Here is a 17,993-nt window from a genome sequence, read left to right on the forward strand (position 1 = left end):
TCTAGTACTTCTTCAGCATTCATTCTTCCTGCTTCCATTTCCTGTATGTAAATGGAGATAGCTGTTCCTCTGTGTTTGTCTCTCTTGTCATATTTAAACATGTAAGGGACTGCAAAGTTCCTGGTACAACGGGGGCCTTCAGTTTGCTTTTTCTTTCTTAGAGAAAACTACTAAAGAGACTGTGAGAAACAGAGTTAGTTTCCATAAAGATTTCAAGGAGTACAGGAAAATCTCAGTTGTGCACTTCAGAGGAAATATGAATGTTGAGAATTTTCTCAAAATATATGCAGTTGGAAATCTTGATGTTTTGGTTTAATCTCCATTTTAGAAAACTTCTGAAATAAAAAGCAAACAGGGAACAGGATATTTTCTGGTCCTTTTTTTTTTTTTTTTTTTTCTAGGAATATACAGCTTTACCTGCTGTTTGCTGTGGAAATGGCTGTCACCTTAAATATGTTCATTTTGCCTTTACAGTATCCCTTCACTGCTACATATTAAAATTATTACAAAGAATTCTCTTAATTGAGATTTTTCTGGACAGAGTCCAAGGGTTTGTTCGGTCATTGCTGCTGCAGTTTTGGGTTTAGGCACTGCTGCCTGTTCCTTTGTGTAATCTTACAACTTCAAAGACAAGGAAAGAGGGAGGTGAGCATGAAAGCATTGACGAAAATTATGTCTACCTATTTGAGTATCTCAGTGAGCATAAAATGTTGTTCGTGGGTTGGATAAGCTTAAGAAAAGCACTTCTCTTGCCCTGGAAGCCTGAGTCCAATTTTGTGGTCTGGGTCAGAAAGACATGGGAAGGTGATATGTGAAATGATGACAAAACATGCTTTTTCACTTCAGAAAAGCGTACATGTATGTTACCATGTGATCAAGTGAATATGAAAACAAAGCTGGGAAAAACAAATCTGTAAATGAATATTTAAAATGCAGCTTAGTTCTTCATTTAAGAAACAAAAACAAAAAAAACATGGCAAAGGGAGGGTCTGTGATATTTTTTTTTCTCCAAAATTTTAGCTGTTGCTTGGATGAAAATGATTGGGAAATGCTGATATTGACAAAGAAACCAACTCATAAACAATTTAGCTTCAGTTTTCCCAGCTGAGCCTGGGAAAGCAAAACTGGGTTGAAAAAATACACTGGCAAGGTTTTAATTATGATTTTAATAATGAAGCTTGAACAAACCTCTCACTACCAGTGCATCAACTGCCCCCTCATGCTGTTTTCCCAAGCCTGATGGAGGGGCCCTGGGAAAGCAGTGTGATAGCAGATGAGAGAACATACTGAGCAGTGTAACTTCAGTCAGCACTGTAAGTGCTTGACATGTCAGAAAAACAAGATCTCTCTCTTTGCTGTCTTTATCTGGGAGCAGGTGATCAGGTTCAGACAGTCAGTTTGTCATCTTAAGCTCTTTGTGGCTGAGACCTTGTTTGTTTTGTGCTCTCAGAAGTGCCATTCACTTTCATGGCAGAGTTAATAACACTGTGTGATTTCTCCTGAGCACAGATTGCTCCTGGAATGTGCTGTGGTTATCTGGAAATAGACTGGTATTCAGGTTCCAGCATGCAGATGCCAGAGAGTTTCCTTCTGCCCATCTGTCTAGGCAATGAGCTGGGCTGTGTGTCAGTCCAGCTCTAGGAATCACAGCCAAGCTGGATCGGGGTTGCGTTCCTGCTTTATCTGCCTTCACAGCAAATTGAGAAAGGCATTTGTCGAAATACCGAGAGAGAATAATAGGAAAAGAAAGAGCGCAGACTGAAGGCAAAGGAAGAGGGAGGAAAGCTGGGGAGGCCAGGGAGGAAGGAACAGGGAAACTGCGAATTTGAGAACTAAGATGTGAAGCACAGACAAGAAAGCATTCATAAGTAATGAGTGAGCTCTGTGGCGTAAAATTTATCTATCTCAAAATCCATATAGTTACACCTAAGAGGAACCTGCCATGATTTGTCCATGGTTTCCCAAAAACTCGAGCCTATCAGAAGTGTAACAGAGAGGCTATTTGGATTGTGATATATATGATGTAATATTCAAGGGACAGACCCTTCAGACTGTGGGAGGGTTGTAGCTCTAGGCATTTCTGAAACAGGAGAAAGTGGCTTTAGTGCTTTGGGCTAAACCATGGAACTCTTTTCTTGTTCTGATTTCAATTCAATAATCTATTTATCAGAAAACAGTTCTCTCACATGTTGATCTATGGTAAAACTGGCTTTATTCAAGGTTCTTGTTATGCTTAAAGTTCACAGAGGATATACTATATTCTTTACACATAACAAAGAATGTAAACCCCAGCTTCAAATGCAAAGCTCAATTCAGTGCTGGCTGGGATTCACAAAGCAATTCCTTCATGACGGTGAAAGCACTATAAACTCGGGAAGCTAATTTTCAATAGTGGCCCCTTAAATTGCACAGTTGGGTATGTAAAAGCACTATTGTGTCTATGCTAGCATGTGGAAGATTTGAAAGCTGGGGTCACATATAGTTGACTTCTGTTCATTTACAAAACAGTTTCATAGAATCAGGACGGAAAACAGAAAATACATACAAGTCTTTGGATACATCACCCTTCACTTTTTTTCTCAAAATATCAGAATAGTGATGTCACTGGAGGGGAGAGGGGTGGCAGTTGTTGGAAAAAATGCCAAGAGTGTCCCTGATGAGGAGAGGATTTTGTCTCTAGAATCTGGGGCTGTTTAAAACAGGGGTGTTTCCATCGAGACTAAGCCCCGTCAGTTTACTGGAAACCCTCCACATGAGATCTGTGCACTAGGCTCTGAAACAAGGGTAAGTGTTGTGCAGCCAAACAGATACACACGTTCATGATTTATTCACCAGTACAGCTCAATTGCCTGGTATGTAGGGTCCTGCAACAGTCCTGGACAGGGGTACACGTGTGAGATTGTTACAGAGGGTGCAGGGGGAGGACCAATGGACCCAGTTTGACAGGTCTGTAGAGCAAAAATGTAATCTCTGCCTGAAAGAGCTATGATCTGCTGCTTAAGGGGTATGACAAGCCAGCCTCCTGGAAAATAGCACTGAGTCCTTTGCAAAGGAATCAAATAAGGAACAAGGCTATTACCTTGTGTCAAACTGCGTCTAATAAAGAAATGGAAATCCCCTTCCCTGCCACAAAGACCAAGCAGAGCTAGGATCATGCTGTGTGACACAAATAAATGAATAGCAAAACAGAAATGGTAAAACATGGGCCAAAACATTACAAGAAAATATCAGATGCTGAAATGATTGCCTGTCTTAAGCAATAGACTATAACAAAACATATGCTTCAAATACGGTCTGGTTGTGTAATCTAGTTTTGCTATTACACAGAAATAGATTTGGGACCATAACTGTTAAATTCTGTGTGTATCTCCCTATTTTTATATCACATTAAGAAATAAAAGAAAGCCAATGCCAACAAATATCTGCACCTGGGGAGCTTTGTAACTGTTCATTACCAGATATATGAGGCATTAGCAGAGATTATACAGAGATGCTGGCACATCTATCTTTCCTTTGCATTGCACTGTTAGACATTCCTGTTGTCTCTTGTTCTTCTACTAAGCTTTGATGGTCCAAATCTGCATCCCCCATCTTGCAAAGCATCATGAAATAAGCAGGACTTCTTATCAGCACCAGGACACATCTGCATACAACTTGCATGATCTGGCCCTTGCAGGATTGTTCTCTCTGTTGTTATATGAGGATGTAATGTCCAATTTACTGAAGTCCAATTTACTAATCCTGAGCTATTGGTTGTTACTGAGAATAAGTGTTACTTTTGCACTCTTTTTACTCTCTCAGTTTCTTTCATTCCAACCTGGTAAGGACTTAGTGAGTATTAGGAACAGTGAAGAGTAGTTTTCCTAGGGGATAATTGAAATCAACACCCCTGTGGATTCCCTTGTCATATGCTGTTGGGCTTGAAACACAGTTGCTCTATGTGCAAGAGCAGTAAAGAAGATGACCTCTTCTACACAGTTATCTATTTTTGTGTAATTTGTAGCTGTCAAATGCTAGTGAAACTGTTTAACTGGCTCAGAAGTTACAGGCACGCACACGTAGCACAACGGCACAAGCCTTATTTCCTTAGGAAACCATGGCTTTTCCCATGTCACAAACATGGGCTCTTCCTTCAGTTTGGTATGCGTTTCGGAAAGGCTTCGCAGTCCCACAGTGTCATCCTTTGAAGTTTCTCCAGCAGATCTTCGAAGGCATTTCAGCAGCTCTCACTGCCGTACCGGTCAACGAGTGACCTCTCTGCCACCTCCCTGGTCCCTTCATTTTGCGTCCCACGATTCCCCCGGTGCATCCCCCCGGTGCATCTGGGTGTTACCGGGGACACTCTGCAGACGGGGATAGGCAGCTCTCCCTCCCACCGGTGCCTGCTGCGAGCTCGGCGGGCTCAGGGCTGCTCTCAGGTCCCAGGCTAAGATGCGCCCGGGCCGCCCTTACCGGGCTGCCACTCCCGCACCCCGAGCGGCCGAGGCCCGGTGCGGGGGGGGGACGAGTCACCCCGGGCTGCCCTTGGCGGCTCCTGCCCAGGGCACCCGGGAAGTTTTCTGGCGAAGGGGAAGGCAGACAAGAGGCACGGGCGGCGAGGCGGGGGCGGCGGAGCGCGGGCAGAGGCGCGCCCAGCCGGAGGGGCCGGGGGGCCGGGGCCGGGCCGGGCCGGGCCGGGCGGGGGCGGAGGAGGGGGCACGGCCGGGAGGTGGAGCCGGCTGCGCTGGCGGCTCCGGCGCTCCGCGGCTGCCGGGCACGGGGCGCGCACGGCAGTGGGAGCCCAGCGCCGCCGGGAGCCGCCGCCGCCGCTCGGTCCGTGCCCGGGAGCCGCCGCCGCTCGGTCCGCCCGCCCGGTCCGTGCCCGGGAGCCGCCGCCGCGGGAGCCGCCAGGTAACGGGCGCGGTTCCGCTCTCGGTGCCCGGCTGGGCGCGCAGCCTTGCTCCGGCTCGGCACCCACCGCCCTGCCGCTGCCCCGGGACGCTCGGGGATGCCGACGGGGGGCACCGCGGGGGCGGCTCGCCTACCCCGCCGCTGCGCTGTTCCCTCGGGGGAGGGGAGGATGTGCGGGAGAGCCGTGACTCCCCGTGGTGCTGGGCGTGCAAGTTAGTGGGGCTGAGAAGCCAGCCCGCCCGCCAGTACCGCCGGCACGGGAGCTGGGGGAGGGAGCCCTGGCTGCCCGAGCCAGCTGAACTCGCCCCGCTGGTAACACCTCTCCGGGGTCGGGCCCCGGGAGCGTCTCCGGGAGCCTCAGAGCCTGCCCTCGGTATTTCTGTATTCTGCTGCCTCCGCGCCGACACCCCTCCCTCCGGGATCCCTCTTACCGTAAAGGCAAGCGGAGGAGCCGGGGCGCCCGGAGGCTGTGCCCGGAGCGCCCTGCACTGCGCCTGTCGCGTGTTGGGGCGTGCCACCACCCCTGAAGTTCGGAGGAGGAAGGTGGGGCAGTTACTCGTGGCTTTTACTTCAGCCGGATCTGGTAGGAATTTTCTCTTTCACACTTCGCTGATCTTCCATCCCGTTACCCTGCGTTAGTGCCCGCTCTTTAACACAGATTTACAGCTGCAGCAACATGTTAGCGAGGTACCACATGGGGGATCTGCAAGCTGAACTGGGTACTTCAAGTGTTATCATAACTTTTTTATTTAAAGGTTATAGTGAGCGAGCAAATAGCATTTTCAGATATGTTGTTGAACTTGGGTGGTTTTCTGTGAAGTTTGTTTGGTAATCATAATTTTTTTTTTCTCTAGCACTTCTCTCAGCAATTAGTAAGCTCGGCCCGATTACTGCTTGTATTTCTATAAGAGCAAATTTGGACACAGTTAAAAGACTCCATGCACGTAATTCACTGAATAGCCAGTGGCTACCAAAGCTGGTTGGGCAGAAGTGTGCTGGAGATGGTTGTGTGCCTGGCAGGATACACGCAAATTGTGACTGTGGGCTCGCCTTGGACTTTTGCTAGTGGGTGAAAAGTGTGTGGAGTTGTTAAAGAGTTGTCTTAATTCAACAGGATATATGCAAGTGTTTGATGGATTCTACCAGTAAAATGCTTATTTTGATAGTGTTTTCCTAAGGAGCAGCAGTTGTTCTGTCACAAAAGTATAGAAACTGAGAGCAAACTATAGGGATGTCATTCGGAGAAATAGATACCTTCTGTATTTTTTTCATAATTTGGGGGGAATCTTTCAAATTCGCCTGTGTAGCACAATGTACAGATGCGCTTCTTTATTATCTGCTTCCACTGAGGTATTTTTATAGTATGTTAAAATGATTCGAATGTTTGACCCTCCTTGGAAGGCAGTTAATGTTTCTGTGTTTGTGGTGGCCGAGGTACAGCTTTTGTTGGCGTAAGCTGAAATACCATGTGATACAGTTGCCACGAACTCAAGTGTAGCGGGGTGAGGAGAAAGGAAGAGCTGTAACTTCTCTGAGATCTTGCAGGCTGCCAGCAAAATCCACACAAAATTTCTACCGTCTCTGCAAGGCCGACCTGTGCCACGGATTGCTCGGCTGCCCGCGTTGTGTGTTTAACCCCGTGAGGTCTGCAGGTGGACGGGCAGGAGCCCTCGGGAAAGGGGCGGATGTCAGCCCGGGGGGAACGGGGCCGCGGTGGGAGACGGGGATCGGCGGCGCCCTGGGCAGCTGCGGCCGGGCCGGGGCTGGGCCGGCTCACGGGGGAGGGCTCGGGTGGGTGATGCTGGTGTTTTCCACGAGAGGGCTTTCTCGCTGTGCGGTGTCAGCGGCTCCTGGGCAGAGCCCGCGGGGCGCCGGCAGCCCCTCCGCTCGCTCCTCCATGCGGAGGAGCAGAACGGGCTTGGGGGTGGTTTGCGCTCGCAGGGTGTTCCAGATTTCCTTTGTAAATCATGGGGAAATCCCTTTATTACCCCTGAGGTGTAAGGATAACACATCCTGGGAAGAACACCAGTCTTTAGTTTCCAGGCTCCCTTAAAACTCAGAACGGATCCCAACAACTTAATTTCCCCACAGTGGAAACCGACAAGAGGCTGAGTGTGTTTCTCACAAAAGAGGAGAGGAGTTAGAATGTTTGCATCCTCGTCGCAGATGATGGCAACGAAGTACTTTATCCTGGCGTGATCTCATTTTTGGCTGCTTTAACATGTATTATACTTCTCAGGGTGGGGCTGGGCGAAAGGAAAACAAGAATCATTGTGCGAGTACGAAAATGCTGAGCTATCTCTAAGTCCTTTGCCAAGTTGTCTGTGTGCTATTTCAAATAATTTCACACGCACAGCGTTGCAGGTCTGTTTTAAAAGGCAGAAACTGTGTCTGTAACTAGCAATAATATTGCAGTTCATAAAACATGAGAAACATCTGTTACTGTGACTTCAATTTGTTTCTCTCTCCTTGGAATAACCGAGTTGACAGCTCAGTCAGGTTTAATGTCCTGTGCTAAACCTTTGGTCGTGTGTCCCACGGCTAATTGTGACTAACAGAATCAATAAACCCAGCTCCCGCTTTGCTGCAGCAACTCAGCAGGGGAGTGGGAAGGGCTTCAAATCACAACAGCAGACGCTGGGGGACAAATTTGGGTTTCTGCAAACCTGGGCCTATCATGTGCCCTTGCCACTTTCAGTGCGGCAGAGTTGGCTGGGGTCTCAGCATTAGGGCTGAGTAAGTGAGGGAGAGGGTCTGCACTGCTGTAGGGGCTGTGTTTTCCCTCGTAGCACCTTTTGTCTTGCCTTAATCTATCCCAGGTTGAATACTGTAGGCAGTTGAAGCAGAGCCATCTCATGCTTTGATGTGTGTTTATTGGCTTTAGCAACTCATTCCTTTGCCATTTTTTTTTTTCTAAGTTGGGTTGCTCTCTTCCCACCTCACCTCCCCCCCCCCAAAAAAAAAAAGAATTAGAGCAGAGGCAAAATGTGAATGAAGTGACTTTGTATTTTTTGTGAATGGGTTTTCTTGCATTGCCCCTGCCTTCCTTGCTGCCTTCTGTAAGATCCTTTCATAATTAAAATATTATGACTATGCTTACGGTAGTCCTTCACTTGTGGCAAGGATCCTAATTTGACGTCAATGAAAAAATACTAGTTTCTGGCATAAGAGCAGATGACATTTCATCAGCTAGTGCATGCCCATTTTTTTTTTAAACCACAGTGCTAAGACCATATGGACAGATAATGAGTTTAAGCTGATAAACAGCTTACAGATTTGCCCCACTAAAGGACTTTCTTCCTAGAAAACACATTTTCCTTTAAAATAAATAATGAAGTTCCTGTGTTTTTATTTAATTATCTTGAGCCCTGTCTGTTCTCACCAGGCTGCAGGAAAACAGGCGCAACTGCTCTGGGGACAGAGGCTACTGGATTTATGGGGCTATAGGTCTTAGAGGAGGAAAGACATGAAAAGAAAAGTTCAGATGCTACTAAATTGAGGCCTAAGGGGCCTGAGGTATCTAACAAAGCAGATGGTGGTCTAAGTTGTATTTAGAGAGTTTCATGAGGTAGTGCATAGTTCTTGACATCTTGAAGATGAGTCATTGCATGAGGTGGTAGTAGGTCCAAGGTCTGCTTGGGAGTTATAATTAAAACAGATGGATATCTATACTCCTTGCTAATCCTGTGAGGCTGCTGAGGCAGCCCTTGTCTGGGAATATTGTTGCAAGACAATTCCTGCTTTTAGTTTTTCAAGAATTTTTGACTAATTTCAGTATGGTTTGTTTGTTTATTTAATTTAAACTGACTTATCAATAAAATGGATCAATTTTTCTTGGTTTTTTGGGGGCAAAAAACACCCACAAGTAGTACAGTGAGAGTTTAAAAGTAACTTGTTTTGGGAAGGGGTAGTCATTAGTTGTCACTTTAAAATAATGACTCAAAACAAGTATTGTATTTGCATGAGAGGGCAAAGCCTGTGCATTTCTCCCTCAAGATGCATAAAAATGAGCTGTTTCAGATCTGAAAGTACTCATTCCCTTTTAAGCTGCTTCTTATATGTTCTCTTTTTTCTTCTTTTTTTCTTTTCCCCCTGGAAATAATTATTAATTTTAATTGGAACTGGCAAATAAAGGAAGAAAATGGTTGCACAGAAAAATCAGTACAGACAACTCCATTCTTTCTCGTGCTGCTTATTCCTTGTAAAATTTTAATATTTTGTGTTGTCCCTTCCCTTCATACCATCCGCTTCTCAGCACTGGGAAGATGATTGGACTTTAATTGTATTTCATGTGAGGATGTATTCCAGATGGCTAGAGCTTAGCTTTCTGATGGTCACTGCTGCCTCACTGGTAACTGGAATGGCAGCCAGGTTACATTTGGTCCTACCTTAGCTCATGACTGCACAGTTCAGCATTCCTCGGGTGTCCATTCCTTCCCCTACACCTACATTTCTTATCTTTTCACTGTTCTTTCAGTCTTGAGCTTCCAGACTAGTGAATGGGTTATCCCATCCCATAGTTTCATGGGACGTGGGTGAATTCATTGCCCACCAAACAGTGGATGGGTCTCCTCCCCACCCAAGCTCTTGTCTTGGAGCATTTCACAGCTGCTTTGCTGTTTATCATTTGTGCATTGGTGAAGATCCGTCATGGGCTAATTTCATATAAATTGTCTGAGACTGAAAGAAGTGGCTATAGGAAGGCAGTGTGTTGATCTTTTTCTGTTAACCACACCATCTGCTAAACCAGTTTGTCAGCATGTTTTTATTTATTTTTGCACAGATAAAATTTAAAGAAACAAACTATGATAAAGATGTTTTGCTCTTACCATGGGATTTGCTTCTGCACCTCTGCCACCCTCTGCTCTCTACCAAGGCTGTCCTTCACTGGTCTTCCTTGGAGCTAGAGGCAGAGAGGCTCACCATCCTGGTGAGTTGCATATGTGTGGGGTATTCTGGATTTAATTGCCTCTGCAGGTGTGTTGATACAGGAAGCTCCAGATGACCAAGTGCCTAATGTGAATGCTGCTTTTCTGGTGGACTGATACGCAGCAAATACTGCATGACAGTTGAGAGTAGTCGTGTGGTGTCGATTTATCCTCACCAAGTTGATTTCAAAGGAAACCATAACCAGTATGTTGTCATTGTCCTGAGATGTTGGAAGTGGGGTTTTGACTGTCACAGGTTTTTAGTAAGGATCTTGTTTCAGCACAGGATCCTTCCTGACCCTATAGTCCTTCCAACAAGGACTCCAATGACTGATAAGTCTCTGAGGGTTCTTGTGGTTTGGGTGGTTGGGTTTTTTTTGTTATAGTTGTTTTTTGGTTTTTTTTTCTATAAGGATCTTCCCTTTGCTATGTATTTGCTAAATAAACCTGGTCTAAAATGGATGTTTCCTGCTTCTTGAGAAATAAATTAAAAATCACTGTAGAAGACTCAGTTTTTAAACTCAAATGGAGTTCAGATTTTTTAGACCAGTCTGTCACTTCAGGCAGAAACAGAGGATGCTTTTTGATCAAATAAATAATGCTGAAACTGAATCTCATCTGTATGCTTGATACTACTTGATTATCAAAGGGCTGCATGATTATGTGAATTACGGCTTAGGTCTGAGTTTGTTTAGTAGCTCAGCTTCTGATCAACTGTGTTTAGTGCATCTCTATTCCTGCCTTTCTGTTGCCCTCAGTTGGTGCATGGCTATGTTAGAAAAGAACTTCATTAGGTCATTTCTGGTGCTTAGTGTGATCTGGAATTTGCCCTGATAAGTCTTCTGGCAGCAGTATAACCAGTACCCTCTTTACCCCTGTTGCTGTGGTGTTACTGTCAGGAAAAAGCCTTACAGCAATTGTTCGTTCTGGGGAAGTGGAACTAAACCAAACTGCTAATGTGAAAAGTCATGTAGTATAGCAGAGATAATAACAGCTCTTATATTTTTTCAGACTTCTCACTCGAGCTGTAAACAGCTTTAAATACATCTTACGCCATCCCAGATATCAGGAAAGCCCACAAGACAGATGAGTGGAATGGGGTATGGGGCTGTATGGTGACTTGTTGGCTGTGGGTCAGTGGCACAGCCTGGTAGGGGCTCAGGAGCTTAGAGGCCCCGGCTGCAGCTCAGGTTATGTATATTGTGCATGATTACTGCACTGACTGTTTCTGCAGCTCTGTGCTGCTCCTAAGGCTCAACACTGAGATTGTAATGCTAGCAGCTTTCTTTTCATGGCCCAATGCCCAGTTTGAAGAAGGGTGATTTTGGTCATGTTGCTAGACATACGTATTTATGGCCCTGTTTCATCTGTTGAATTTAATCTGTTGGGGTATTTTTAACATTATTATGGAAACAGTTACTATATTTACTCCTTACAGAAAGCTCAGTGTATGACAGTCTGAGGAGAGAGTTCTAGAGTAATAAATATTGCACTAAATGATGGTGTCTACACTTCTTCAGGAAAAATGGTCTAAATGAACTGACTGGCAGTTTGCCTATTCCTGAGACATGGACCTCACAGGGCACCCAACTGGAACACTCTATGCTGGGAAAGCAATGGTAGAGTTTGTTCTTGGCTCACTTGATAGCACATCTCATTTTCTTGGGGAGGGAAAATAAACCAGATCTTCTTGTACAGAAGGAGCTTGTGCCTATACTGGACTGCTTTCTCAGACCTGCTGAGAACCCGTTTCCCACGGCAATCTTTGGGACCTGTAGGCACATTTCAGATGAGGTCCTCAAAACCTGTTGCCAGCGTAAATGAGATAGTAGGATTCCCACTGAATGGAGTCAGCAGATTTTGGAATGGCAGTCGGTGTCACTGTTGCTGATGTGCTTATTTCTGTAGTCATTTGAAACCAGAATGTGTTTTAATGTCAGTCTTGCTGATAAAAATTGATGGAGCTTAATGGTGGTAATAATGTGGTGGGTACACCATGGGCATGTATGAAAAATAATGGCAAATAAAGGATTGAATGTCTTGGAATGTTATTGAGAGGGATGAACTTTGGATAGGATGTATTTTTGAACTGGCGACTGTCCTTTGTTCCTGTTAGTGTCAGAGGGGATTCTCAAAGCTGCTTGGGATGAGGTGCTTATTTTGTGTTCATCAACAGAACTTTTCCTTCCAATGGGAATATGGCATGTAACAGGGATCTTCTAGAGTTACACCAAGCTGTTTTGTAGAATAAGAGACAGGAAAAACTGAGAGATAATTCTGGAAGTGCTTGAGGCACAGTGCTGGAAGCACCAAAAGATCTCTTTGCTTTGCCAGCCTAAGAATTGAGAGTGTAATACCTTGCTGATGTGATGAATCACTCTGGGTTCATAGGATTGAAAAAAAACATGCAAAACTGATAAGGATTTCAGCTTACAGTGATGCTTTGTTAACTAAGAGCTGTTTATCTTCTTTTAAATGTTAAGGGAAACATCAGTCAGGATCAGCAGTCTGATGTGATTAAGAAAGAAAAAGCAGAAAAGACACAAAAGAAAAAAAGACTTAATCCAGCCAGTCTCTGGGAAACCTTATTCTATCTCCTCACTGTGCTGAAAGGAGCAGAAGGTTTCGGGCTTCACATTTTGTGTGTTCATATTTTGATGCTGCAGAGGGGAAGGCTTGGCAGGAGAAGAGTCGGAGTTAGTTTAAAAAACAGTAATTTTCTTTGTTAATGCTGGAGCAGATAGTTCCAAGTTTCAGTTTGTAGTGGATTTCTTACAGTATTTCTGTAACGTGATGCTCTTTGGGAAGTGCTTTGAAGCTCTGTACTAGCCTTGGGGAGCAGAGGGCATTGGGAGGGGGTTGGACTCTCACTCCCAAGAGCTCTCTCTGATTTTACAGCTCAGAGCTGAGGTGGGCGAATGCCAGCATCACTAACATCAGCCTGCTGTAGACACTCCTTAGCTCTGGGAAAGTTGCTTTGCTTTTCTGAGCATCTGTTTCACCAGCTGTGAAAATGGAGACAGTACCCTCAGCATGTGGGTATGATGAACATTCTTGTTAGCTAATCGTGCTGGAGTGCATTGGAACTGTGAAGCATTGTGGGTTGTTGGAAAGTGTGAAGATTTAAAATGGTGTAAGCCATGAGCTTGCATGTTTGTTAGGGAAGAGAGGTATCAACAGGGATACCTTTGGCAACAGGCACAAAGGGTTTGTGGGAAAGAGGAGAAATTTGCCTGTAATGAAGGGACCTGAGTGAGAATTATGCCTCGTTCTAACCCTTTACACAAAATCTACATGGATTTACTTGGAGCTTTGTAAAGCACCTGTCCAGGGCTGGATTTTTCCCTAATACCAGTTGCATTTCCTCTTGCTGTTTTTCCATCCTTCCCCCCCCCCCCCCATCCACACACTTGCTTTTTATGATCAAAGCTCCATTCTTTAAAGATATGCCAATGCCTTGTAATAATGCTCAGAAGATCCCCTATGGACAACAGTTCTGATTAGACACTGAAGAATTCTTTAATTCTCTTCATACTTATTACTGTTAGGAGCATTGTGTTGATAAAAGGTGTGGCTTTTTTTCCCTTCCTCTTACTACTTTTTCTTTGGCTCCCCTCCACCCCAGGCACTGCACTTATTCTTTAAGCTTTCACTTTGTCTTGTCTTATACAAACTTGGTTCCTTGGTTCTTTCTTTCAATTCATTCTTTTATCTTCTGCGGCGCTCAATGAATGCTTAAAAATAATAAATATTAATAATAGGGCTCTTTGAACCAGCAGGTTCTTTGCAGCTTAAACTCACCTTTTCCTGCTGCTTATCCCCTATTAGAAGTTGCTATAATCTGCAGATTGTAGCTGTAATAAGTTCTGAAGCACTGGCTGGGTTTGTGACAAGCGTAGGATTATAGCTCCAGGTGGGGAAGTGGCAGCAGGAACAGAGAACCTCAAAGGCACAAATATGTTGTTCCAGTTGAAATATTCTTAGCAATAAAGGAAGAGAAGCCAACAAAATTTAGTGTAGGGATAAAGCTATTTATCTAGGTTTCCATGGAGTGTCAGTGACCTATATAGGGTAATCCTGTACTGCACATAAAAAAAATGCTGTGTTTAGAAGTAGAAAAACATTCTTTCTGGAGAACAGAGTTTAAAAAGACTGTACTTTTGGAGATTCTTTCAAGCCACTCCATAGGAAGTGTCTTAAATCAGTGAGACAAGCTATGACATACATCTGGGGCATTACTGTGTTTTCTTTGAATTCCTTGTGGAGACAGGTTTACCTCTCCTCAGAGCTATAGAAGAAAAGGATGCTGTCTGCCCCCGTGCATAAAATTGACCACATAATGTACAACCCAGGCTCCAAAGCTTTTGCCACACACATGCACAGGCACATGCTCTTTTGGACATCAGCAATGTTTTTCCTGTCCCAGACTAAGGAATGAAAAAAGTAAACATGAACGGAGAGTGTGAGGTTTTCTCACCATACCTCCTTCCCTCTGTTTAACAGCACTAGCTACTGGAGTAGGAGAAAAAGACAGAATCCTGAGTTGTCAGGGCAAATTTTATGAAACCTTATTTGTTTCTTCTATGCCACGTTGCAGTGGCCCTACTTAGGGGAGACGAGCTGTTCCTAAGCAGAACCTCTGTTGGATGAGTTGCTTCCAGGCTTATGTCTTCAGCACAAACCACACTGGTTACTACTTGAGGCTAGGACTGGCTAGGAGTCTTCAAGGAAACAATTTGCCTGCAGAAAATGCTGATTTATTGAAACCATTACTGCTTTGTGGGAAAGGGTTGGTCTCCACTCGGTTCTGCTTGGGTGAATTTCTTGCATATAGGATAGAATTTCTTAGTCAAAACAGCTAGGAGCCAAGTGGTTTGGGTTTTTCACCTAGGCTGTCACGAATCCAAAACAGGGTCCTGAAAGCAAGTTTCCTACACACCAGAAATGTCTGTCCTAACCACAGAACAGATGTTCTAGAGCACATGGGTTTATGTATGAAGGGGTCCAAGGTGTATTCCAAACTTTCATCCCTATGTGAAATAAATTATTTCAAGTCCCAAAAAATGTGGTTCCCTCCAAAAACTGAGTTCCCATCCAGGTGTCCCCGTGCCTTCTTCAAGGGCCTTGCTGTCTTTCCTCACTAGTTCTGCAGGTTTGTGTCTCCCCTGGATGTGCTCTTATGGAGTGGAGTGAAGAATCTCTGAAGACCTTGGCAAAGCAATCAGCTTGTCAGTGACAGGAGGAGAAGGACTGACCCTGAAGCACTGCTGGTGTATTTTGTCAGGGTCAAGGCTGTACAAGGCTATACAGCTCCTAAACCACTGCTTCCTCTGAGGAATATTATTAGAAAATCACCTCAAGCAGCCAAGGAAAATATAGCTGAACACTGCTGATATGTTTGTGCCTGGGCCATTGTTGTTGGGCCGAGTTGGAAAAATAATGCTTAGGGCAAGAGAGGAACAGCTTGGAACAGGATGAAACACTCTTGTGCTGATTTGATTGCAGCCAGCTCAGCACAGGCAAGGCTAACACATGGTTTCAGTAATAGGCCTCTTTCTTCCAACTTCTTCTTTCCTTGTACTTTATGGAGAGGAGAAGAAAGTAGTCCTGTCTGGATCCTTTCTTAATTCTCCTTGGAGGGTAAGGAGACAACAAGAAGAGAGTCAAGAGGGGATCTCAGCTAATCTGGGTGTGTGCTTAGCGAGGGTGTTTGTTCTCTGTGGTTGTGCTCTGCACCACCAAAGACCCTGACTCTGGTTGTTCCAGTGCAGCTCAGCTCCCTGAACTGCCTGAATGGTGTGCTCTGTGCTGCTTGGCTGCCAATGGGAGCTTTCAGGGGATCCCTCTGTCATAAAAGGTGGGATGGCAAAATTGAGGTGTGCACTCCAGTACTGACTATATGGGGATGCCACTCTGCCTTTACTTTGTATATTGTTCTTGCTGTTTTTAGAAAACAGGGAGGGAAAAAAGGCTGAGGATTGAAGCTTCATCAATGCACAGACAAATACAAAACACTCCTCTTAAAGGCAAAAAATTCCAAGCCCTTGCTGTGTATTTGAGGTTTAAATAATGGGTGTTTCCCATTTCAGAGAAGGCAAATTCATCCTCAGATGGCCTCCACTAAGCTGTTTTAAGAAGACTTGTGTTCATCTCGTGGCAGATGAGTCTGAGCTTGCCCCTTTTGTTTCACCCCTTCTTTTCCTTCAAGTGAAATTAGGAAGCATAAGGTGTGTTTACAGCATACAGAAGCAGCAGTGGAAGGCCTGACCCAGAGGAAATCAGAACCAGGATTACCATACAGCTTTTTTTGGATGCAGCATAGCATTCAGATCCACAACAGTCAGCTCTGGAAATCACATAATGTCAAAGCAGTCCTGGATGTGAGACAAGCTCCATTGTGTCTGTCTGTCTGCAGACCCCAGAGACAGAGTGTTTGAAATAAAAATGCCATAAGCCTTGCTTTTATGTTTTGGGGGTTTTTTTGTAATAAACAGGCAATACTTATCTTAAAATATAAGATGACAATAGTATCTTAATACGTTTTCACAAAAAAATGATCTAGGAAAAGAAAATATTTCTCTTAAATTAATCAAGTGTAAAACCTCTATGACTGAAATGACAGCAGATTTCTAGTCTTGCTTCTTATGGTTGCAGTCATCAAAGGAACCTTTAAAGGAACCTCTAGGAGGCTGATTGCTAAGGTTCCATAGATCCCCAGGAAGATAAAGGTAAGCTGCTACCTTTCTTCAGAGCCTTCGACTGTGCTCTCAATGATAGCTGTAATTTGGGAGTTATATGAGGCCTTTTTAATGCCTCCACCTTTTCCCCTAAAGAGTCAACTTACACCTTCTAATCACAGAATGACCGGACTGCTTTGCATCCATTTCACGCCCAAATTCTGCCCATTTTTTAAGTACACCTAATTTATTGGAAAAGCAGGCTATTGATGTAAGACTTCACTCTTCTCTTCTGAATCAGCAATGATGAATTGAAAAAAAAAAATAGGCTAGTCTGAAAATAGTTCCAGCGAGCTGAGATCTTACAGATATGATTGAGCTACTCTGTAAATTTGTCCCGTTGAGATAAAGTCAGGCTGCACCAGGATAATGTTGCAAAGGGTTTGCCATAACCCAGAGAAGGGCTGCATGCTCCAGCTGTTCCCTGAGACTGGCTTGCAAAATCCTTTTTGTGGCTGGAGCTGTATTCTTGTTGACTTCAAGGTCACCATCCAGGATTTGTCATTCAAAGCCGAAGGAGCCCAAGAGAAGCCATGCAGTGCATCTCTTTCCCTTAACATCCTACAGGATTACACCTGTAGACTGTCCTTTAACAAGAAGCTACAATCTTCAGCTGTAATCCTTGACTCCTTGATGGAGTACCACAGTGTGGAGTGGGACCAAATACTGATTTTTTAAAAATAGAATATGATTAAATGTAAGGCTGCCTGAGTCTGGCTGTCTTGTAGCTTTGTAGGTAACTCTTCACGAGCAAGATTTGTTTCTTCCTGTCCCTTTTCTGTTCTACTGAGCTTTTTTCCTTGTGATGAATTCTGCCTAAGTAAAGCAAGGATTTGTCCAGACACACAATTGTCTAGCAAGGAGGTGGTGAAGCAGATGCAGTTGTTGGAACTGATGATAAGGTAATTTTCTCACCCTTCCGATAACTGCAAATGCGTTTGAAAGAGGATTCTCAGTGCTGGTCGCACTTGCTGTTGTGTGTACACCCCGAGATAGAAATCAGAGATTGACTGGTGGATAATGAAACAGTGCACTGTGCCTGAAGGAACAGACTGGGCAGGCATCTCAACTCTCCCTGGACTGGCCCACCAGAATGAGTCAGTTGCTCAGAATTTTTCTGGCAGATGCAGCCTCTCTGTTTCCTGTCACAGTAATTATCTACCATTTGTTTATAGAGTGTCTGTGTGGTCCACATTATCTGAACATCTCACAGTTGCAAATGGATTATATCTTTGTAGCACCTTTTTGAGGCAGAGAATTCCCATTTTACTGATGTAAGTGAAATCTAAATGACTTGCTGAGGGTATCACGGGAAACTTGTAACACACTAGAAAATAAGAGAATATCACCTATCCAAATTTTGCTCCTAGGAAAGATAGCTCAGGTTTAAAAAATGGAAGGGAGTATTTCCTGTAGCATAAGAAGATTTTTTCCATCT

The 17,993-nt window shown here is 44.5% G+C and overlaps 1 protein-coding gene across 3 annotated transcripts in view; it reads left to right on the plus strand.

Moving 5' to 3' along the window:
* The first annotated feature begins 4,750 nt into the window (after positions 1 to 4,750).
* The window catches only part of TSPAN18 (tetraspanin 18), a 119,862-nt gene continuing 106,619 nt past the window's right edge, over positions 4,751 to 17,993 (plus strand). The window contains exon 1 of one of the 3 annotated variants that reach the window (XM_082283173.1): positions 4,751 to 4,890. The gene's annotated coding sequence lies outside the window, so the exon portion shown is untranslated. Of the gene's footprint in view, positions 4,891 to 5,424; positions 5,474 to 6,416; positions 6,535 to 17,993 lie in introns of those variants that run through there. The other 2 variants (XM_082283175.1, XM_082283174.1) reach the window with 2 other exon arrangements.

The sequence above is a fragment of the Coloeus monedula genome (genome assembly GCF_965178545.1).
Source record: "Coloeus monedula genome assembly, chromosome: 6".
Taxonomy (NCBI): domain Eukaryota; kingdom Metazoa; phylum Chordata; class Aves; order Passeriformes; family Corvidae; genus Coloeus; species Coloeus monedula.